Genomic DNA, 24,503 nt, shown 5'->3' with positions numbered 1-24,503 from the left:
CGTGCGATCTATGTCATGCGGTCTGATTGGCCAGATCCCAAACCCCACGGATCGTACGTCTACACTATTGGATGCTCCCAGATCGAATGACAATCCTCATCCCTTTCGACAAGACATGTATTTTCGGTTGTGATTTTATTTATACGGGTAAGCATTATGCGCATGCGTCGTGCTAGCTCATGCTTCCTTCTATACTAAGTTCTCTATATTAATGTTGTTATATATCCAAATACGCTACCGTTTCCCGCCACTCATCTAACAGGTTTCCCGCCTCTTCTCTCATCGTTTTCCACTGCCAGTGTCAGTGCTCATTGAATGCTAGGCGGCGACACACCGACCATGTAAATATCACTCATAGTTTCTAAAAGCACAAATTTGTGTGATAGTAGGGAGAAGGTCCCATAGGGTGACCACCGTGAAACACCTTAAAGGCAAGGAGGCAATTCATATTAGCAAGGGTGGCTTCCCATCAGCTAGCCTAGTCGAATAGAACACTAAAGTTAAGCATGCTCTGGCTAGAGTAGTGATGCGGAGCATCCTACGATCATCCCCATGTACACTATGGCTACTCCCCAAGCCCCAAGTGCCCACATATTGAGACCTCGAGCAAACGCCATTGGACCTAAGGTGAACTCGCTCCTTTCTGAATCTTCCCTTTCCGCATATAAGACATGGATGCTACTTCAAGCGCGGACCTTGTGCATACTCAGGTACACCCGAGGACACCATGGAGAGCCCAAGGACCAAGGCCAAGTGCGCGTGGAAGTGAAGGAAGAAGAGTCAGCTGCTACAACGGCCGGAAATATGGCCCTCCATCACCGAATGCATCTGGAAGCGACCCAGGCCAGCCCGGACATCCGGCCACCCAGCCCGGATATCTGGCCCGTCACAAAGCCCTAGACATCCGACCCGTCACGAAGCCCCGGACATCCGGCCAACCCTGTGCAGTGTAACGGGCCACCGGCCCATGTACCCCTTCACTTCGTCCCCAACTTGTACTACGACTATAAATAGACCTCTCCCACCTCCTAGTTAGGGTCAGCGTTGTGGTAGCTCATATGTGAGATAGAGCTTTGCTCATCCATCTGGATCTACTCCATTGCGAGGGACTGTTGCCTCTTCGGAGAAGATCCACATTGGATTCAAGACCCCTTCATGGGAAGACCCCTCAAGACCACTTGTATAATCCTTTGTTGGATTCGGATCATGTATCTCTTTGTGTTTCGAGGATCTGGCATATGTGTGACCGAATCTTGTTGGTTTGAGTGATTCTCTCGTGTTTTCCCTCATGTTTCCCCTTGTGTTCTTCATGTTCCTCATTGGGATCTGCTCCTTTCGTAAAAGATCGGCAGTATAGGGTTCCACCCTACATCATCTTGGTATCATGAGCCACGTTGATCATGATTTCGGAGCCTCCCCTCTTTGTTTTCTAGCCTAATTTTGTTGATTTTGTCCTAATTCGAAAATGACCCACAAAAATAGCCCCCAATTTTTTTGTGATTTGTTGGTTTGATGATGTTTTGTTGATTTTGATCCATGGATTCGTTGTGTCTTGATTAGATCTAGCTTTCCCCCAATTTTTTCCACTTCCCATCCACGAAATCCATCAAATTTTCCCCCCAAAATTGAGTTCCTCGAGTTCATCCTCGAATTTGGAGCCCGGACATCCGGCCCGTAGGCCTGGACATCCAGCTCTTCGAGTGCAATTTGTGCACGGTTCTGTACATCAGGTCCCGGATTTCCGGCCCCGACCCCGGATGTCCGGCCCCTGGCATTTCAGCCTTGAGTGTTTCACCGTTTTGACCATAACTAATTCATCCGAAGTCCGTTTTTTATGTTATTTAGCTCGTTTTGAAGCTATTGACATCCCCCATCCCACAAAAATACTACCATCATCATTTGACTCCATCAAATTTTTGCAACTTTGGCATCTTTGCCTAGGGCTTCCACCATATCTTCTGCAAAACCACCATAGCCTTCCGCAACCTAACCAATTTTTGTTCCCCATTCCATTTGTGGTTGTTTGAGTTGTGATTCGAGTCTCCTAAGGTGTTTCAGCTACTTAGCGACGGTTGCGTCTTCATCAACCACCACCATAACTTCCGCATAGGCTTGACCACCATACACTTCCGCCTCTCCAACTTAACCCAGTTTTGTTTGTGTTGTGAGTTGAGTCTCCTAAGGTGTTTAGGCTACTTAGGGACCGTGCTTCCAAGTCCAACACCGTGTATAGCCCATCATACCCTACCACCTTAACCCATTTTGACCGGGTTTCCACCAATACTTCTGCAACCACCACCGCTTTCCCGCTACCACCATTTTGACATTTGATGTTTGAGATTTTGAGTTTGCGGTTTTTCCGTTTCCTAAGGTGTTTCGGCTAATTAGGAACGATTTTACATCACGAACACCGCCACTCATCCTCGCCAAGGACGGTAACCTCGACGACATCCATTGTATATTCTCCTTGCCATTACATTGTTAACCCCTAGCCCATTTTGCGTCACTTGCCTATCGGGACTAGACATTTGAGTATTGTCGGCAACATTACTTGTGCACAGTAGTGATCTACACTATCCTTTGCATACATACCATATCATATTGGTATCATATCATCTCTTGTGCCACAAGTTTGTTCCCGCATATAAACAATTGCTATCTTGGTTTGTGCATTTCACATTGTGGCCATATAAAAAAAGAATATGCTTTTAAGCAAAGAAAAAGAGAGCAAAGAAGCTTGTAAGCATTAGCCATAGCATCTGTCACAGCCCCAGTTCAGGCCTTGCCTGCCTTTGCATTAGCCTCCATGCATCATGTCTAAATTTTATTAACTTTGAAATGGGGGCTGATAAACCCTAGCAGCAAATGAAATTCAACTAGGGTCCAAATAAAATATTTTTCAATGAACCTGAAATGCCCTTCTAAAAATGTTCATCATCTTTGCCTTGGTCTAGAACCTCTGACAAAAATGGTGCACATATTTCTAGGACATCACAGGGTCACTGAATTAAATCATACTCTATTTGCATTTGGGCATTTAAATGCTATATAATATTTTAAATGCTCAAATAATCATAAACTAAAATGTTTGTTGTTGGTTATATTCCAACCAGTGGTATTGAGCAGTTTCATGATTTTTGGATCTGTTTAAGTATTTTTAATAAAGCCCTAAAGACTACAGAATAATAGAAAATAGAACAAAATAAAACAGAACAGAACTCACCTGACTTACCTGGGCAGCCCAATATGCAGCCACCTGGCCGGCCCAGCCCACCAGAGGGCACAGCCGTCTTCTTCCTCCTGCCAGTAGGTAGAGGGGAAGCGTGGCGCGCACGCGTACGTCCGCAGCCACGACCTGCTTGCCCTCCCTCGACCTGATCCGCATCTGGAGACGCCTGAGTCCCCTTCTCACTTTCCCCTCGCTCTCTGCTCTCTCCCTCGGCTTCTAGTCCCCTCTCCTGAGCAGACACGAACACGCCGTCGCCACCGTCGTCGTTCACCATGGCCACCGGCCCTTCCTCACCCCTCCTCCATGCCCATGAGCACAGAGACGACCCGATGCTCCTCCAAGACGAAGCACATGAGCTCAGACGAACCACAGTGACGCCATTGACCCATCGTCACCGCGCACCGCCGTCGTACATCGCCGGTCCAGTCGCGCCATCGAGGACGCCCCTGAGCCCACTGACCGTCCCTGCATGTTCTTTGTGAGCCTCCGCATCTTTCCCCTTCCTCCCCTGCTCACGACCGTGTTGTAGCCGCCGTCTCCATCAGCTCCGAAGCTCGCCACCGCCATACCTCATCGCCGCCGTGGGCTGAGCTCGAACCGCTCGCGTGCGTGCACCTAACCATGCTCCTGGTCCCTCCAGGAGGCCAAAGCAGCCACTAGTTGGCCCCTTAGCGCATCGTAGCCCCGTGCCTGCATGCCTCCGAACTCTGGGCGCCGCCGTGAGCTTGATTCCGGCGAGCTCGGCTGACCTTAGCCCCTCCCACTTGCGTATATGGATGCGGCCGAGCACCCGCAATGCGTAGATGCCCTCGGCCGCACGAATGGTCGCCGGAATGGGGATTCCGACGTGCCACCACCGTCCTGTGAGGTCGCCGGCGACTTGATCCGGTGGAGCTGACGTGGCAGTAGTCCGATTACGGCCTAATCACTTCTTAGTTAACCTCTTAGTCAATGACAAGTGGGCCCACGCCCCTACTAATTTAGGTTAAGCGCTAGCTAAACTTAGTTAACCCTGTTAAATACTGACATGTGGGCCTAGGGCCTTAACCAGTCTAGATTAGTATTAGTTTAGAGCTAATTAACTTAGGTTAATTAGTTTGTCACTGACCAGTGGGCCCCACTGGTCAGGTTTGACCTGGACGGCTCCTGTTGACCTGCTGACGTCAGCATGACCAGTGCTGACTCGGTAATACATTTTCTGGATTTATTAATAATCAGTAAATTCCAGAAAATATCCAAAACTTTGAAAAATCATAGAAATTAATCTATGGCTCCAAATGAAATAAATTATATATGAAAAATGATCAGAAAAATCCAAGAAATCTGAATATGGCATTTTCATGCATGTTTGAACAACTTAACCTCACTGTTTAGTCCAAAACATGATAATGCACTATTTGAATTCATAGTTTGAATTTGAATTTGAACCTAGTGTTCAAACCAACTCCATTTAACTTGTTGCTAGTTGCATTAGCTCAATCAATGGCATATTGCCATGTCATGATCATGCATCATATTGTTGCATCACATTGATTGTGTTCTTCCTTGTTTGCCGGTAATTGTCCCCTCTCGGTAGACGCTGCTCCGACGCTGTGATCATTGACACTGATGAAGACTCAATGTTATCTTCAGAAGTGCCAGGCAAGCAAAACCCCCTTGTTCATTCCGATACAATCCCACTCTCTCGCTCCTGCTCTCTTTTACTGCATTAGGACAACACCATTTCAACTGTTACATGCTGCGGTAGGTGAACCCCTTTCCTCTGCATGACCTGTCATTGCCACAGTAAATAGATGAAACCCACTAGCATGAGTAGGAATTGTTTGAGCCCTGATGTGCCTACTCATTCATGCTTGTTGTCATGACTGCTACTGCTTAGAGTTGAGTCTGGTCTGATTCATCGGGAATGAATTGGAACATGGTGAACATGTCCTATTGTTGAGAGCTAAGTGTGTGAACACGATTTGGTAAAGGTAGCGGTGAGAGGCCATGTAGGAGTACATGGTGGGTTGTCTCATTGCAGCCGTTCTCAAGAACTGAGTTCTGTGTTTGTGATCCATGAACAGTTACTACCACACATTGGGTTCCGGTAACTCGGCCCCTCTCGGCTTATTAATCAACTCGATATCTGTCCAGGAGTTGCAACTAGTTTCTGGTGTTTGTAGGTAGTGTTAGTAGTCTACCAAGTGGCACCCGGTACAGGTGGGCTTGGGACAGATTAGGCACAGTGGCACGGTGTACCAAGTGGCACCCGGATGGTGGGCTTGGGAACCCTGCTCACATCATTTGGGGCCGTGAGCGACACCCCGGATGGATCTCCTTGAGGATGGAACCCGAATAGGCGATAAACCTGGACTAGAGACTTGTTGGTTAGTCAGGTCGTGGCCGACTCCCTCGCCCGGCTTCCGCTTGAAGGTTGCCGAGGTACATGACGTGTACAGGACGATAAGTGGCGAGAGTGTGTGTGAAGAAGTACACCCCTGCAGGGTTATCATTATCTATTCGAATAGCCAGATTCCTCGGATATGGAAACTTGGACCCCTTGCATAGTTCATAGACAAGTGAAAGTGGATACTCTAAAATGCGCAAGATAAGTGTGAGTGCTATGGATGACGTTCTCGCAGGGAGACGGGAGTGGATCCATAGTGGTGTATTGGTATGGTGAATATGTGGACTCGTGTGCGCCACCTCAAAAGAGTTACTTGCAGTCATAGTTCAGGATAGCCACCGAGTCAAAGTTGGCTTGCTGTAGTTAAACTCCACCACCCCTTTGTTGATACCAATGCATATGTAGATAGTTCTGATGTAAGTCTTGTTGGGTACATTTGTACTCACGTTTGCCTATTTTATGTTTTGCAGAGAGACGTCTGTCTCTCTAGTAGTTCCGTGTGGACTTCGATGGTTAGCTTGTTACCTCAGCTACGATCTTGTACCCTTGGGAGGGTCTTGTAGATAGTTAGGCTCCTCATCCTTCTTCATTTTTAGTTGTCTGTACTCAGACAAGTTAAGCTTCCGCATGTGCTTGTTGCTTGTATGCTCTGTATGTTGGGTCATGAGACCCATGTTTGTAATACCTGGCTCCTCGGAGCCTAATGAATAATACTCTGAGTCGAAGAGTCTTGTTGTGATGCCATGTTGTATTGCACATATTGAGCATATTGTGTGTATGATTGAAATGCTTGGTATGTGTGGGATCTGACAACCTAGTTGTTTATCCTTGGTAGCCTCTCTTATGGGGAAATGTAGTCTTGTGCTTCCATGAGCCATAGTAGTCCGCTACAGCCCGGTTCACCGGAGTCATGCTAGCCCAGCACTCCTGCTCCGGAACACTTGACTGACCGGCATGTGATTCACTTCATTCCTGTGTCTGTCCCTTCGGGGAAATGCCATGCGGTGACATCCGGAGTCCTGCCTAGCCTGCTACAGCCCGGGTTCCCGGAGTCTTGTTAGCCCAGTGCTACAGCCCGGATTCACACGCTACTGACAGATGTGCTCGATGTTGATTCATGTATGCCTGTCCCCGTAAGTTAGTGCCACTTTGGGTTCACGACTAGTCATGTCGGCCTGGGTTCTCTGTAATATGGATGCTAGCGACACTATCATATACGTGAGCCAAAAGGCGCAAACGGTCCCGGGCCATGGTAAGGCGACACCCGTGGGAATACCGTGCGTCAGGCCGCAAAGTGATATGAGGTGTTACAGGCTAGATCGGTGTGACTTAGAATCGGGGTCTTGACAATTTTGGTATCAGAGCCTGACTACCTGTAGGATTACCAAGCCAAGCTGGTCGAAGTCGTGTCTAGAAATGCTTTAGTTACGTAAGGTAATTGATTGTGGAAGGGAACGTAAGGCTCTTTTTACTCCTTATCCTCATGACCATCTGATCTGAGTCATCTTATCTTTTCTACGGGGTTAAGAACTAGGCTTCTCTTCTATCTCTCAGGATGACGAGTTACTATGCTAGAGACTTACAGGAATGATGGATTTGAGTCTCAGTTCAGTTCCTAGTATCTCCTATGTTAGAAATTGGTCTCGGAACCTTGCTATTGTGTTGTTGAGTGGTTATGCCACCATTTTGCAGGATGTCTCAAATCTTTTTGAGCATTTACAGCCGTTATGCTATCCGAGTCACCCCAGGTCTCTAAATAGTCTGATGCATTTGCAAAGCGCTTCTTTCCGTTCTCGACGTTCCCTTGGGCCAGATTAAGCACACCAATTGGTCTGTTGAGGTATTCCGTTGCCTCGACGTATGCGTTGGAGATATTATTATGGCCCTAGATGTCTTAAAGAATCAACCAGTAATCTAGCAATGTTTTATATTCCTAGTGTGATGAATCTGGCCATCATCCTCGAAAGCATCCCATGATGTTATTAGTAGTAGGTATTCTACCCTGGGTTCCTGAACCCGAGATTCACCCTACTTACTTCGTGTTGATAGTGTTTGCTAGTTCCTTTAGGATATTAGTAACCTTTGTGATAGTCCTCGAGGTCCGTGGTATTCTCCTTCTTCCAAGTACCATGAACTATCCTTGGCAGATATTCGTTTGAATCAAAAGATCACAACCAGAGTGCTCATGATGAGAACTCCGTTCATATTGCGACTCTGCCAATTCTACCTTTCTGCATGGGTTATCCGGAAGAAATGATGAGCTTTGCTCGACATACTAATCTATGCATCCACAACTCAGAAAGTTATATGTTCCTTTGAGTTGTCCCCCTTCAGTTATATTCCGACCCTTATCTATCAATTGATAGTCAAGAGTATGTGAGCATTCGTTCACCGGTGCCTATTATTCTTGTGGTCCGTCGAGCCGTTCTATTTCAGAATGACTAGGATAAACAAACTCTGGTACCTTATCCATTTCTTGGATTGGGTCAAAGTAGTTGTATTTCGCAGATCAAATGCCAATCCAGCTTTTGTTCTATTCTACCTCTGAGTATTACCCTCTTTATGTCAGGATTGTCATGAGAATTGCACCATCTCTCATCAATTTCTGACGCAGTGATACTTCTCGCTATCATTATTCATTCCTCGGTCCCGTGTTGTTGTAATCGGAATGCCTACAAGTGAACTGTGATGTGTGAAATCGATACTCCTAGCAACCTCGTTGCTTGGTAGTTAATGGACAATATTCTCATTCTTAGTGTGTTGGTTATTGAATCATCATCCTAAGATTGATCGTGCTACCTAGTCCTTATTTCCGGTGCACTCTTCGATCAATGAGTTAGGATTGTGTCAATCCCTCACTCTTTTGATCATATCATCTTGCCTTGAAAGCAAGATTGCTCCCGAGCTTAATAACATTTTGGTGGTTCGTGATTTTCTGAATATCTTCTCGGAAGTATTACCAGGTTGTTCCCTGATCGCTATGTTGAGTTCGTGATCATGTTGGTTTTTCTCTAAACCATCCATTCTCCAAGAATTTGTGTTGGATACCCCCGAGCTAGTTGGTTAAGCTAAACAACAACTTGGAGAGTTGGAAGATGGAAGCTTGTCTGACTTAGTTCATGATAAGGGATATCTTTTTTTGTGTGTGTGTGTGTTGAAGAAAGATGATATCTTCATCGATTGGTCCCTGTGATCAGTTGTTGGACCTATTGTCTTATCAACTTTGATTTGGGTATGGGATATCGTCAAATCAAATCAGAACATACGATGTTCGTAATGTTGTCTTACTCGTGGTTGATCCCTCGAGCATACACCATTACATCCTTTGGGTCTGACCAATGCTATCACCGTGTTCACATGATGGTGGAAGTCCAGTGATATGGAAATTCCGATGAGTTGCTGTTGAGCCCATCAGTAGCATTTTGTCTCCCCCATGATTCATGTTGAACATCAACCTAGTATTGGAAACTTTGTAAGCAATGCTTCGTGTTCCGTTCATGAAGCTTAGGCTTGGATGGAAGAAGTGACTTCCTCGAATTCATGTGCATTTGATGCAAGCTGCCGCCGTGAGTTCGAGAAAGATTGTTTTTGTTTCCTCTGGAATCATCCCAAGTTAGTCACACATATATGTGAAGTACTCTATGGTTTGATAGGTTGGCCGCCTCCATTCTGTATGTGTTCCTAGCACACCAAGCCACTGATTGATTTGTTCAAGGAGAAGAAGTTTCTTCTTAAGAGCTAGACTTACGCAAGGACTTCGATATCCTCGATGATGGTTCCCCACCTGAACTCGGTAGTATTTTTATTATAAGACTACTATGTGGTCATGCTTGTCTGGGACAGCATGTTCACATGTTGTAGCAAAACCCGCTCATGTTTTGGAGCTTACTACCATAGTCCATTTCCTGAGAATCTCGCAATGTCATCTCGTCGATTTGTGTTGCAAACTTTCATTGTCTTTCTAGACTTGATGAGTCTGGGATATCGTGTTACCAACCAGATATGAATCTCGGGCAGATATGATGGTTGGAATTTTTCCAAGATCTATGATGTAGGCCCCGACAAGGCTGATGTTCTGGCCGACACACCTAGCCGGAAGGTGTATCATTGTAGTAACTTGATTGAGTTATTTGGCCATCTTCTCCATGAGGATTTAGTGCAAATTATTCTAGGAGTTGTTCCTTGGGGATTCTTGTGCTCTTAGTTTCTTCAGTTATTCTATAACTACTCAAAAGTGGAATCACTTTGAGTTTTTCTCCGGTTACTAGAATCATTCCCAGCATTTGCATTTTGTTCCCAGCTTGCACCCGCCTTTGTGCCATTTTACTATGGTCTGCCTTCTCAGTAATTTTTATTTTAGGATCATCCTCAAAAGTGGGCTTACCCTAGACCCTATCCTTTCTCGATGATAAGAAGAAATCATCCATTGTGTTGTCTTCAACAAGGTAGTCCACATCATCTATTCTAGTATGAGTATGCCATTTCTTCAAGCTCCTTCGCGCGATCGTTTGTGATTGCCTCAGGCTGGTGAGAAGAGTTTCAATGATCTCTGAATCAAAAGTAATTCTTTTTGCCACTTAAGGGAATATTTCTGTGAGTCACCTTCTTTAAGATGTCTCGTTATGGTATCATGGCAATTATCTCCTTGCTACTTTGAAACCATGCACCATCTTACTCTAGCGTGGAATTGTTGCCTACCCAATTGAACCTTTGTCATTTACCTCTTTCCATTGCTCCTGATGTGTGTGCTATGTCTCAACTCAAGAGATGTTCTTACGTCTCACTCCGTGAGCTGATCTTGAGTGCTCGATCTTCGAGGAGATCGATTCCTGTAGGGTTTTCCTTTCTTTCTGTCGTCATCATGTTGGACGGAGTTCTCGGAGCAAGACGATGAGACAAAGATGGTGATTGAATCAACGCCTTTATGAAGTGCAACCTGGATCATGAATATTATGTTAGTTTGTGTTCCCTTTCATCTTACCCTACACTTGAATCTCGGGGCGAGATTCTTGTTTAGTGGGGGTGAGCTGTCATAGCCCCAGTTCAGGCCTTGCCTGCCTTTGCAATAGCCTCCATGCATCATGTCTAAATTTTATTAACTTTGAAATGGGGGCTGATAAACCCTAGCAGCAAATGAAATTCAACTAGGGTCCAAATAAAATATTTTTCAATGAACCTTAAATGCCCTTCTAAAAATGTTCATCATCTTTGCCTTGGTCTAGAACCTCTGACAAAAATGGTGCACATATTTCTAGGACATCACAGGGTCACTGAATTAAATCATACTCTATTTGCATTTGGGCATTTAAATGCTATATAATATTTTAAATGCTCAAATAATCATAAACTAAAATGTTTGTTGTTGGTTATATTCCAACCAGTGGCATTGAGCGGTTTCATGATTTTTGGATCTGTTTAAGTATTTTTAATAAAGCCCTAAAGACTACAGAATAATAGAAAACAGAACAAAATAAAACAGAACATAACTCACCTGACTTACCTGGGCAGCCCAATATGCAGCCACCTGGCCGGCCCAGCCCACCAGAGGGCAGAGCCGTCTTCTTCCTCCTGCCAGTAGGCAGAGGGGAAGCGTGGCGCGCGCGCGTGCGTCCGCGGCCACCTCCTGCTTGCCCTCCCTTGACCTGATCCGCATCTGGAGACGCCCGAGGCCCCTTCTCACTTTCCCCTCGCTCTCTGCTCTCTCCCTCGGCTTCTAACCCCCTCTCCTGAGCAGACCCGAACACGCCGTCGCCACCGTCGTCGTTCACCGTGGCCACCGGCCCATCCTCACCCCTCCTCCGTGCCCACGAGCTCAGAGACGACCCGATGCTCCTCCAAGACGAAGCACATGAGCTCGGATGAACCACAGTGACGCCATCGACCCGTCGTCACCGCGCATCACCGTCGTACATCGCCGGTCGATTCGCGCCGTCGAGGACGCTCCCGAGCCCACTAACCATCCTTGCATGTTCTTTGTGAGCCTCCGCATCTTTCCCCTTCCTCCCCTGCTCACGACCGTGTTGTAGCCGCCGTCTCCATCAGCTCCAAAGCTCGCCACCGCCATACCTCATCGTCACTGTGGGCTGAGCTCGAACCGCTCACGTGCGTGCACCTAAACATGCTCCTGGTCCCTCCAGGAGGCCAAAGCAGCCACTAGTTGGCCCCTTAGCGCATCGCAGCCTCGTGCCTGCATGCCTCCGAACTCTAGGCACTGCCGTGAGCTTTATTCCGGCGAGCTCGGCTGACCTTAGCCCCTGCCACTTGTGTATATGGATGCGGCTGAGCACCCGCAATGCGTAGATGCCCTCGGCCGCGCGAATGGACGGCTCTTGTTAAATACTGACATGTGGGCCTAGGGCCTTAACCAGTCTAGATTAGTATTAGTTTAGAGCTAATTAACTTAGGTTAATTAGTTTGTCACTGACCAATGGGCCCCACTGGTCAGGTTTGACCTGGACGGCTCCTGTTGACCTGCTGACGTCAGCATGACCAATGCTGATGCAGTAATACATTTTCTGGATTTATTAATAATCAGTAAATTCCAGAAAATATCCAAAACTTTGAAATATCATAGAAATTAATCTATGGCTCCAAATGAAATAAATTATATATGAAAAATGATCAAAAAATCCAAGGAATCTGAATATGGCATTTTCATGCATGTTTGAACAACTTAACCTCACTGTTTAGTCCAAAACATGATAATGCACTATTTGAATTCATAGTTTGAATTTGAATTTGAACCTAGTGTTCAAACCAACTCCATTTAACTTGTTGCTAGTTGCATTAGCTCAATCAATGGCATATTGCCATGTCATGATCATGCATCATATTGTTGCATCACATTGATTATGTTCTTCCTTGTTTGCCGGTGATTGTCCCCTCTCGGTAGACGCTGCTCCGACGCTATGATCATTGACACTGATGAAGACTCAATGTTATCTTCAGAAGTGCCAGGCAAGCAAAACCCCCTTTTTCATTCCGATACAATCCCACTCTCTCGCTCCTGCTCTCTTTTACTGCATTAGGACAACACCGTTTCAACTGTTACATGCTACGGCAGCTGAACCCCTTTCCTCTGCATGACCTGTCATTGCCACAGTAAATAGATGAAACCCACTAGCATGAGTAGGAATTGTTTGAGCCTTGATGTGCCTACTCATTCATGCTTGTTGTCATGCCTGCTACTGCTTAGAGTTGAGTCCAGTCTGATTCATCGGGAATGAATTGGAACGTGGTGAACATGTCCTATTGTTGAGAGCTAAGTGTGTGAACACGATTTGGTAAAGGTAGCGGTGAGAGGCCATGTAGGAGTACATGGTGGGTTGTCTCATTGCAGCCGTTCTCAGGAACTGAGTTCTGTGTTTGTGATCCATGAACAGTTACTACCACACATTGGGTTCCGGTAACTCGGCCCCTCTCGGCTTATTAATCAACTCGATCTCTGTCCAGGAGTTGCAACTAGTTTCTGGTGTTTGTAGGTAGTGTTAGTAGTCTACCAATTGGCACCCGGTATAGGTGGGCTTGGGACAGACTAGGCACAGTGGCACGGTGTACCAAGTGGCACCCGGATGGTGGGCTTGGGAACCCTGCTCACATCGTTTGGGGCCGTGAGCGACACCCCGGCCGGATCTCCTTGCGGATGGAACCCGAATAGGCGATGAACCTGGACTAGAGACTTGTTGGTTAGTCAGGTCGTGGCCGACTCCCTCGCCCGGCTTCCGCTTGAAGGTTGCCGAGGTACATGACGTGTACAGGGCGATAAGTGGCGAGAGCGTGTGTGAAGAAGTACACCCCTGCAGGGTTATCATTATCTATTCGAATAGCTGGATTCCTCGGATATGGAAACTTGGACCCCTTGCATAGTTCATAGACAAGTGAAAGTGGATACTCTAAAATGCGCAAGATAAGTGTGAGTGCTATGGATGACGTTCTCGCAGGGAGACGGGAGCGGATCCATAGTGGTGTATTGGTATGGTGAATATGTGGACTCGTGTGCGCCACCTCAAAAGAGTTACTTGCAGTCATAGTTCAGGATAGCCACCGAGTCAAAGTTGGCTTGCTGTAGTTAAACTCCACCACCCCTTTGTTGATACCGATGCATATGTCGATAGTTCTGATATAAGTCTTGTTGGGTACATTTGTACTCACGTTTGCCTATTTTATGTTTTGCAGAGAGACGTCAGTCTCTCTAGTAGTTCCGTGTGGACTTCGGCGGTTAGCTTGTTACCTCAGCTACGATCTTGTACCCTTGGGAGGGTCTTGTAGATAGTTAGGCTCCTCAGCCTTCTTCATTTTTAGTTGTCTGTACTCAGACAAGTTAAGCTTCCACATGTGCTTGTTGCTTGTATGCTCTGTATGTTGGGTCATGAGACCCATGTTTGTAATACTTGGCTCCTCGGAGCCTAATGAATAATACTCTGAGTCGTAGAGTCTTGTTGTGATTCCATGTTGTATTGCACATATTGAGCATATTGTGTGTATGATTGAAATGCTTGGTATGTGTGGGATCCGACAACCTAGTTGTTTATCCTTGGTAGCCTCTCTTATGGGGAAATGTAGTCTTGTGCTTCCATGAGCCATAGTAGTCCGCTACAGCCCAGTTCACCGGAGTCATGCTAGCCCAGCACTACTGCTCCGGAACACTTGACTGGCCGGCATGTGATTCACTTCATTCCTGTGTCTGTCCCTTCGGGGAAATGTCACGTGGTGACATCCGGAGTCCTGCCTAGCCTGCTACAGCCCGGGTTCCCGGAGTCCTGTTAGCCCAGTGCTACAGCCCGGATTCACACGCTGCTGACCGACATACTCAATGTTGATTCATGTATGCCTGTCCCCATAAGTTAGTGCCACTTTGGGTTCACGACTAGTCATGTCGGCCTGGGTTCTCTGTCATATGGATGCTAGCGACACTATCATATACGTGAGCCAAAAGGCGCAAAGGTCTTGGGCCATGGTAAGGCGACACCCATGGGAATACCGTGCGTGAGGCCGCAAAGTGATATGAGGTGTTACGGGCTAGATCGGTGTGACTTAGAATCGGGGTCCTGACAACATCATACCACATTGCATATATGATCATCTTGGATCATCTTGAGAGGAACATCAGGAACCATATATACATAGCATAATTGGGATAGAAGTCATTGCATTTTTGTCTCCTATAGGTTGTGCACAAGTGTCGTATCCGCCTATTGAGCAATCGTGCTAGCGTATCTTTAGAGTTGTGCAACAAGAGCATTTTCTGTGGATTCCACATTTTGAGCTCATTCCTTGGTTGCACGACCCCATTTATCTATCCGTGTGTGTGTTTCCGTGTGCCACATATTGCTATTTGTGTACTTGTTTCACTTGCGAATTTGTGAATCTCTTACAACATTATTGACTCTTGCTAACATTTTGCATCAAATTTTTGTGCCACTATCCTCACCGAGCTCCACCATAAGCCTTATTTGTGTAGGTGTGAGAAATCAATAAGATCGGTACCAATTGTGCTATTTCCTTGTTACATCATTGAGTGATCATTGATCCATTTTCAACATCGGTCAAGGTACATTTGGTATAGTTCTCTCCTTTCTTCCACTCATATTTGCTCGAGTCTTGCGATGGATAGGCAAGGAATTTCATCTCCGGTCTTCCACGACAATGACGGCGCGAACAACTACATCACCAAAACGTCCATCTTCGGACTACAACACGAAATGAAAGGTGCACAATATACCTTGCGAGAGCGCCTCGACAACCTCGCCATCGACATACGACACTCCGAAGCAAGGAAAAGGGACTACATCGACACCAAGTTGGACAAGCTAAAGGATCAACTACGAGACATGGTGGCCGACTACAAGTCTTCTTCCCCTTCATCATCCTCAAGGTGATGGCGAGCAAGTGGATCATCTTCGAAGCGCCCACGTGACGCAAGTGCAATTCGTCCATGTCCACATCTCAATGGCGACCATCATCACATTCGTGATCCACATTGTCATGAAGGGCAAGTCACCTCCAAGCATCATGTGCATGAAGACGACGAACGACATCTACTTTGAGCTCAAGTACGAAAACAACACCATCAACATGAAGATGCTCGAGATGCGCAAACAAACAAGTCCCAACAAGCTCTACATCAAGTTACGACCAAACATCATGAGCACAAGAGAAGATCACGAAACAAGCACCACCAAGAGGACACTACGGATACTACCACCACCACTTCGACATCTTCGCCAAGTACTATCAAGGCATCTTCGCCTTTGGACGTACTACATATTCACCTACTTACCATGAGTTCGCCTACATCAACATCTTCAACAACAAGGCGACCACCTACGAGCGAGGGTGACACTTCCATCTTCGGAAGCCCCTCAAGGAAGATGGTCGAGCATGGGAATTTCCCTTCCGTCATGGAGACAAGCTACGAGGTGCCACATCATATGGGCCTCCAACAACAAGACAGCGACAAGACGGTCGAGCAAGGGCCATCCCCTTCGACCATGGCAACGAGCATGAACCTCTTCAACAACATCAAGACGACGCCTATATTGGACTCATACTCCGAGTCAAGCTATGCGAGCACACATGAGGCCTTCTCTTTGGTCTCGGAGGAGAGTGATGTTTTGCCACATCCTACGGCATTCATCTTTGGAGGCGTTATGGATGAGGAGGTTGAGCATGGAACTATCCCTTCAACCAAGGCGGCGATAGGAGTTGAGCATGGAGACATTTGCACCTACATATCTATGACGATATGCCCCAATTCCCATGTGAGGATAGCCACCCCACCATGAGTGATATGAGTGACTCCACCATATGTGACACTGAGTGCATTTCCTATGAGAGGATGAGTGTGACCACCACTAGCCCCACACATGAGAGCATTCCACACATCCTATGTGAGGTTGGGAGCCATTGTAGTGACTCTACCAACCATATGAGTGAGAGCATCCGAGAGGGAGTGAGTGAGCCACAACACTTAGTGAGTGAGGTAGTTGACATGGCACATGAGGCCACTATGATTTCTAATGACTTACCCTCTACTCCAAGTGTGTTTTCTTCTTTGGTGCTAGGTCTCCTACATGACGACATGCCTATCCTCGATGAGTCCATACCTCCAATGGAGACGACGATGGCCATGGTGGAAGATGATGCACCCCCACATGGTTCCATCAAGATGAAGATAAAAAAACTTGGTCTTCGACACCTCACCTACAACACATGAGCGATGCTCCAAAGGTAACCTAGCTGATGGCACTTATATTGTCCCACTAGTGGACTATCTTGCAAATGATTGCTTGCATGATGATTATCACCTTACGGGTTCACCACATACTATGTCTTCTACATGCTTTGATATGCCACCCATTTATGATTAATATGATGATGAGCATGTTGATTTGCCTAGCTGTGATGCTATGCTCCATAAGATATCATGTGAAAATTCTATTGGTCACGTCATGTTTGACAATTTGTTGAACTTGTCATATGCTATGAGTGAGATCTCCCATATTACATCATTTCAATCTCAACATAGTAACTATCCATGCACCATTAAAATAAATCCCATTTGCACTTATGGCATAGATGGCGAGATGATGGTCATTGGCTTTTGTTTTCCATGTGATGATATTGCCATACTTCCTTTACATGATTTGTGCAATTCATCTACTATGCCATGCCATGAACACATTGCTTCGGATATGCACTGTTTTGGATGTTGTCCATATTCTCCATGTGATGTTTCCATTAATGCTCATGAGGAGACCCCATAGTTTCCTCATACATATTAGGAGATTTTGATGCATTCCATACTTTGTATGATTCCTATAATTTCTTGCACCATATGCATTCCACGCATAGCAATGCTCTAGATATTTCCCATGATGCATTACACAATTTGAGTCTACATTATGCTATACATAACAACAAACCTATCATGATGGATGACATGTTTATATATCATGCATCTCATTTATTTGAGCATTGGATATTTTGTGCTAACCAACACATGCACGTGTGCATCATGATGGATGATGTGTACATATACCACACACACAACTTTCCTTTTGCCCTTGTTTTGTGTAGGTACTCACATATACTCGTCAACCTCTCAATCCCAAGAGTTGACAAAACGAGATCTTGAGAGCAATGATGACTTGGGATCCCGTGGACTATCCTTCCCACCATTACCTTCACGCAAGGACTACGCGCATCTCTTCCACTTGGCTCTCACACGGCTATGGGCTATTTACCACTTGCTACATTATGCCCATTATATCGTGTTCACTTTGCATGTTATGCCTCTTTTTGTGATTTTGCCATGCAATTGGGACCCTTGCGTGCACTTACCCATGATTCACCATTATACTACTTCTATGTGTATTTACATGCTTGGTGGAGATCCTTGTTGCTATTACCATGGTTTCCTTGTGCCACATGCTATTGTTGACTGTTGTGTTGGGAGAGTCATGATGCCCCATTGCAATTTACATATGGCCTCTCGCCAATACATTGATGATATTTTACTCATATCTTGCTTTCATGCTTGTGATATGTCATGTGCATTATTCATGACCACTATTTGCACACATGACATGCTTTCCATGATTCCTCCTAGTACGTTGCATCTTCGCACTACTAGCTTGCTTGACTGGATCACCATAATTACTTGCTTCGTCACATCACGCATGTTCCATTCTTACTCGCTTTCTTGGGTTGATGACATATATGTTCATGCCTCTCACATGATATATCTTGATCATTGTCTCTTGTATCCATTAGTTGCCTCTCTCATATCTACTTGTAGTGAGTGCAACCATACTATGCTTATTGATTTTAGAGACTTGGACATATTACTTGTGATGCATGCTAGTTTGATTGAGTTTATTGTCTTTGGTTGTACTCGCATAATTGGTTTTTCCAAGTGTTTGTCATGTTCTTTCATTTTGAGGGATTCACAAGGTGGTACCATCACGAGACATTTTGGTCATGAGAAGGCATACATGATGTGCCACTCCAACATCTTCGGGAACATTCATAAGGTGAACTCCTTCCCTTTGAGCCATCCTCACATACGCATATTGGATGGGTCATCCTTTCATTGTTGTTTCCTTCTTCTTGTCTACACGATACACGTATTGGAGGGAGGACCGACATTGCAGATGGACCATATGGACCTTCAAGTTGAGGAGTGCCACAACATCGAGCATTGGTACATCAACACTCCTTTGACACATTGCACTAACACCTCCATATTTATTGATTGTGATCACACATGTCATGCTCGATGGACATATCATACACATCACAAATATGCATCTTATGCATGGATTAACTCACATTATGATTGCCTTGTTGCATCTTGTATTTCTATGTCATCCATGATATATGAGCTTGTACACTTTCTTAGCAAATTTGTTGTGATCTTTCTTGATGGCATATTCATACATCATGATCATATTACCTACCATCAATTGCGTGATAACTTACTCATATTGAGCATCCATTGCCATATTCATGCCATTCATAAACCGTCTCACTATGACATCATTTTGCACCGTGGTTGCATTGATCATATTCACAACACAATTGTGTGCATAATGAATATTTTTGCTCCCATGAACGCTTTGCATATCATTCTATATCATCTTGATAAGCTTCATGCAGTTTGGCAAGAACAATCTTACCGCACAGACTCATTCTTACATGATGGACACCATGTGTGCGCTAAGCATTGTATTTCCGAGTGTCGTTTGTGTTTGCTCTTTTTGCATGTGTACCACTCCAGAGACACCTTGGAGTACTTGGATTGCGCCATGTCTTCCACTTCGTCCAACTAAAAGTCCGTCCATGACAACAGTTTCCATGGTGATGAGATTTTCGATCCGAGCTCAGATCTTTCCCAAGGGAGGGGAGATGATGCGGAGCATCCTACGATCATCCCCATGTACACTACGACTACTCCCCAAGCCCCAAGTGCCCACATGTTGAGACCTCGAGCATACGCCATTGGACCTAAGGTGAACTCGCTCCTTTCGAATCTTCCCTTTTCGCATATAAGACATGGATGCTACTTCAAGCGCAGACCTTGTGCATACTCAGGTACACCCGAGGAGACCATGGAGAGCCCAAGGACCAAGTCCAAGTGCGCGTGGAAGTGAAGGAAGAAGAGCCAGCTACTACAGTGGCTAGACATCCGGCCCATGTCCTTGGAAATCCAGCCCTCCATCACCGAATGCATCTCGAAGCGACCCAGGCCAGCCCGGACATCCGGCCTCCCAGCCCGGACATCCGGCCCGACACCCAGACATCCGGCCAGCCCTGCGTGCAGTTTAACGGGCCACCGGCGCATGTACCCCTTCACTTCGTCCCCAACTTGTACTACGACTATAAATAGACCTCTCCCACCTCCTAGTTAGGGACAGCGTTGTGTTAGCTCATATGTGAGATAGAGCTTCGCTCATCCATCCGGATCTACTCCATTGCGAGGGACCGTTGCCTCTTCGAAGAAGATCCACCTTGGATTCAAGACCCCTTCATGGGAAGACCCCTCAAGACCTCCTCACGGAGATGAACTAGTTACCACTTGTGTCGTCCTTTGTTGGATTCGGATCGTGTATCTCTTTGTGTTTCGAGGATCTAGCATATGTGTGACCGAATCTTGTTGGTTTGCGTGATTCTCTCGTGTTTTCCCTCGTGTTTTCCCTTTTGTTCTTCGTGTTCCTCGTTGGGATCCGCTCCTTTCGTGAAAGATCGGCCGTATAGGGTTCCACCCTACATCAAGTAGTCTAAGGATGGGTGACACAGTGGGAATTTGCATATCTCAAGCTTCAATTAAACGCTATGAAATGGTCATTATAGAGATAAATGTCTCTATAGTGACCTGTCATGGCAATTATATAAACCTTGGGATCCTTGTTTTGCTAATTTGTAGACTATGTTTTTATTGGGTTTACTCTTTGCTCTATGTGCTATGTTAGAGAAAATCAAGTTTCAGCACATGCGTTGGACGGCACCCAACATTGTACGTCTTTAACCTGGTCGCGGGGGCTATGATGTTCAGTTTATAATGTTATTAATGTAGTTGGCGCCCCATCGAACTTGTCCTTTTGGGATTTAAAAAAATCACACACCAGACCCATACATTTTTTTCGGGTCGCATGCAGGGTATAGGGGGCCAGGTGTTCTGATCGAGCATGTCTCCCTTGTGCGGTTTATAGACACCGCACATATCTGTGGGCTCCCCGAGGTATATATATATATATATATATATATATATATATATATATATATATATATATATTATTGGTACATCTTCGTCGTATATACTTTTCCTAATGCTTTTCCTCTTGTTTAGGACTCTAATTTGCATGACTTGAATGAAACTAACCCGGACTAACGCTGTTTTCGGCAGAACTACCATGGTGTTGTTTTTGTGCAGAAATAAAAGTTCTCGGATTGGAACGAAACTTTGCGAGGATATTTTATTCAATAAATAAGGATTTATGGAGCCAAGAACCACCAGAGGGGGCACCTGGGTGGGCACAACCCACCAGGGCACCCCCTCCACGCGTGCCTAGGTGGGTTGTCCCCACCTGGTGGCCCTGCAGACTCCAACCCTGATACTATAAAATCACATATTTGGAGAAAAATCAGGGAGAAAGAATTATCACGTTTGACGAGACGAAGCCGCCGGCACCCCCTGTTCTTCATCGGGAGGCCATATCTGGAGTCCGTTTGGGGCTCCGGAGAGGGAGGATCTTGCTCGTCGGTGAGGAGTTGGATGAGATTAATCATGTAATTGAGTTAGTTTTGTTAGGGCTTGATCCCTAGTATCCATTATGTTTTGAGATTGATGTTGCTATGACTTTGCCATGTTTAATGCTTGTCAGTTTGGGCCCGGGTGCCATGATTTCAGATCTAAACCCTTTATGTTATCACCATTATATCTATGTTCTAGATCCGACCTTGCAAGTTATAGTCACCTACTACGTGTTATGATCCGGCAAACCCGGAGTGACAAAAGTCGGGGCACTTCCCGGTGATGACCGTAGTTTGAGGAGTTCTTGTATTCACGGTGTGTTAATTCTTTGTGCCGGTTCTCTATTAAAAGGAGGCCTTAATATTCCTTAGTTTCCAATAGGACCCCGCTGCCACGGGAGGGTAGGACAAAAGATGTCATGCAAGTTCTTTCCATAAGCACGTATGACTATTTACGGAATACATGCCTACATTATATTTATGGACTGGAGCTAGTGCTGTATCGCCCTAGGTTATGACTATTATATGATGAATATCATCCAACGAATTCACCGATCTAATGCCTACGAATTTCTCTTATATTGTTCTTTCTAAGTTACTACTACTATTGTTACTATTGGACTTGCTACAAAATCACTGCTATCACTGTTACCGTTACTATTGTTGTTGCTACTACTATCAAATTTATCATACTACTTTGCTACTGATCACTTTGATGCAGATAATTAATCTCCAAGTATGGTTGAATTGACAACTCAACTGCTAATACTTGCAAATATTCTTTGGCTTCCCTTGTTTCGAATCAATAAATTTGGGTTGAATACTCTACCCTCGAAAACTGCTGCGATCCCCTATACTTGTGGGTTATGAAGACCATTTTCCGGCGCTGTTGCCGGGGGCATAGCTATATTTGTTGAGTCACCTGGGATTGTTATCAAATTATCACTATGAAGAATCTGAAGGATGCTAAGACTAATATTTTTCCCTCTAAGACGAGGGGAGGTAAGGAACTACCATCCGGCTCCGCTTTAGATTCACCTTCTGTTATAAGTAGACTTGCAACACCAACACATGCTATCAGTTCTGATATGTCACAAGTTATTGATGATGCCACTTCTTCTATGAATGCTAATCATGATGATGCTAGTACCTTGCTTGATGATAATGTGCCACTAGGTGAATTTCTTGATGAACAAATTGCTAGAAGTAAAGCTTTTGTGAATGCTAAAACTGATGAAATTGTTGAAACTAATGAGTAGCTTGAAACTGAAAATCTTGAAACACGTACTAAATCTAGTTCTCCTAGATATGAATTGCCTAAGATACCGGATGGTTATTTTATGGATGAGGAGACAACTAGAGACATTCTTGCTTGCAAGGATAGAGATGATCTAGAAAAATTATTATGCAAGTATAAAGAAAAGATTTTGAATGCTAAAATGAAATGTGATCCTCAGTTTGCTACTTCACCTACCTTTATTGATGATAAGGATTATGAATTTTCTGTCTACCTAGAGTTAATTACTTTGTTTGAATCTGATCTTTTCCATGGTTATGAAACTGAAACTATTGTGGCGCATCTTACTAAGTTGAATGATATAGCCACCCTTTTTGCTCATGACAAGAAAAATCGCTACTATTATATTCTCAAATTATTTCCGTTCTCATTAAAGGGTGAGGCTAAGACTTGGTATAATCCTCTTGCTCCTGGTTGTGTGCGTAGTCCCCAGGATATGATTTATTACTTCTCTAAAAAATGCTTTCCTGCTCATAAGAAACAAGCTGCCTTACAGGAAATATTTAACTTTGTGCAAATTGAAGAACGGAGTATCCCACAAGCTTGGGGAGGATTCTCCAATTGCTTAATGCCTTGCCTGATCATCCTCTTAAGAAAAATGAAATAATTGATATCTTCTATAATGGACTAATCAATGCTTCTAGGGATTTCCTAGATAGTTGTGTTGGTTGTGTTTTGAGGGAACAAACTATTGGACGGGATAACGAATTATTGAATGACATATTGAAAAATTATGATGATTGGACTCTTCCTGAACCACCGCTTAAACCAACTCCGAAGAAGGGGGGTATATTATATCTCAGTCATGAAGATATGCAAGAGGCAAAGGAATCTATGAAGGAAAAAGGTATTAAAACCGAGGATGTCAAAAATTTACCTCCTATTGAAGAAATACATGGGCTTGATACACCACCACCACCTAAGATGGTATAGGTAAATTCTTAAATGAAGTTCAATGACAATGACAATCCTTATAATATGCATCCTAGCTAATGCCTTTGTGTGTTTAAAAATTACATTAGAAAGCAAGATCACTTGAATGCAAATGTTATGAAAGAATTGAAATACAATTCTGATATGGTTGCTTGCTTGAGTGACTTGTTATTTAGAATCTCAAATGATGTTAGAGGTGTGGGAAAACATGCTTCTATGGTTCAAACTCAATTAGAACAAGTTTCTAAATCTCAAAGAGAATTGCTTGATGAAATTAATAATAATATAAATGGCTTTGCTGTTAGAGTAGCCACTAGAGGAGGTAAGGTGACTCAGGAACCACTTTATCCTGAGGGACACCCAAAGAGAATTGAACAAGATTCTCAAATAATTAACACTGATGCACCTAGTCCTTCTAAAAAGAAAAAGAAGAAGAAAAATGATAGGACTTTGCATGCCTCTAGTGAACCTGAAGTAGAAAAACCTCCTGATGCTACTAACGATGTTTCTATTTGTGATGCTAAAACTCAATCTAGCAGTGAACACTCACCTTTTGATAATGAAAAAGATAATGGTGAGGTTCATGCAGACACTCAAAATAATAATAAAGAACCAGACAATGATGTTGAGATAGAGCCAGCAGTTGATCTTGATAACCCACAACACAAAAATAAAAGATATGATAAAAGGGACTTTGTTGCTGGAAAACATGGTAAGGAAAGAGAACCATGGGATCAAAAACATATGCCCTTTCCATCTAAGTCAACTAAAAAGAAAGATGATGAAGAATTTGAACACTTTGCTGAGATGCTTAGGCTAGTCTTTTTGTGTACCCTCTTGACTGATATCTTAAAGATGCCTCCTTATGCAAAGTACATGAAAGACATCATCACCAACAAGAA

Source organism: Triticum aestivum, chromosome 4A, assembly GCF_018294505.1.
Source record: "Triticum aestivum cultivar Chinese Spring chromosome 4A, IWGSC CS RefSeq v2.1, whole genome shotgun sequence".
NCBI classification, from domain to species: domain Eukaryota; kingdom Viridiplantae; phylum Streptophyta; class Magnoliopsida; order Poales; family Poaceae; genus Triticum; species Triticum aestivum.
Note: the sequence above shows the minus strand (reverse complement) of the source record.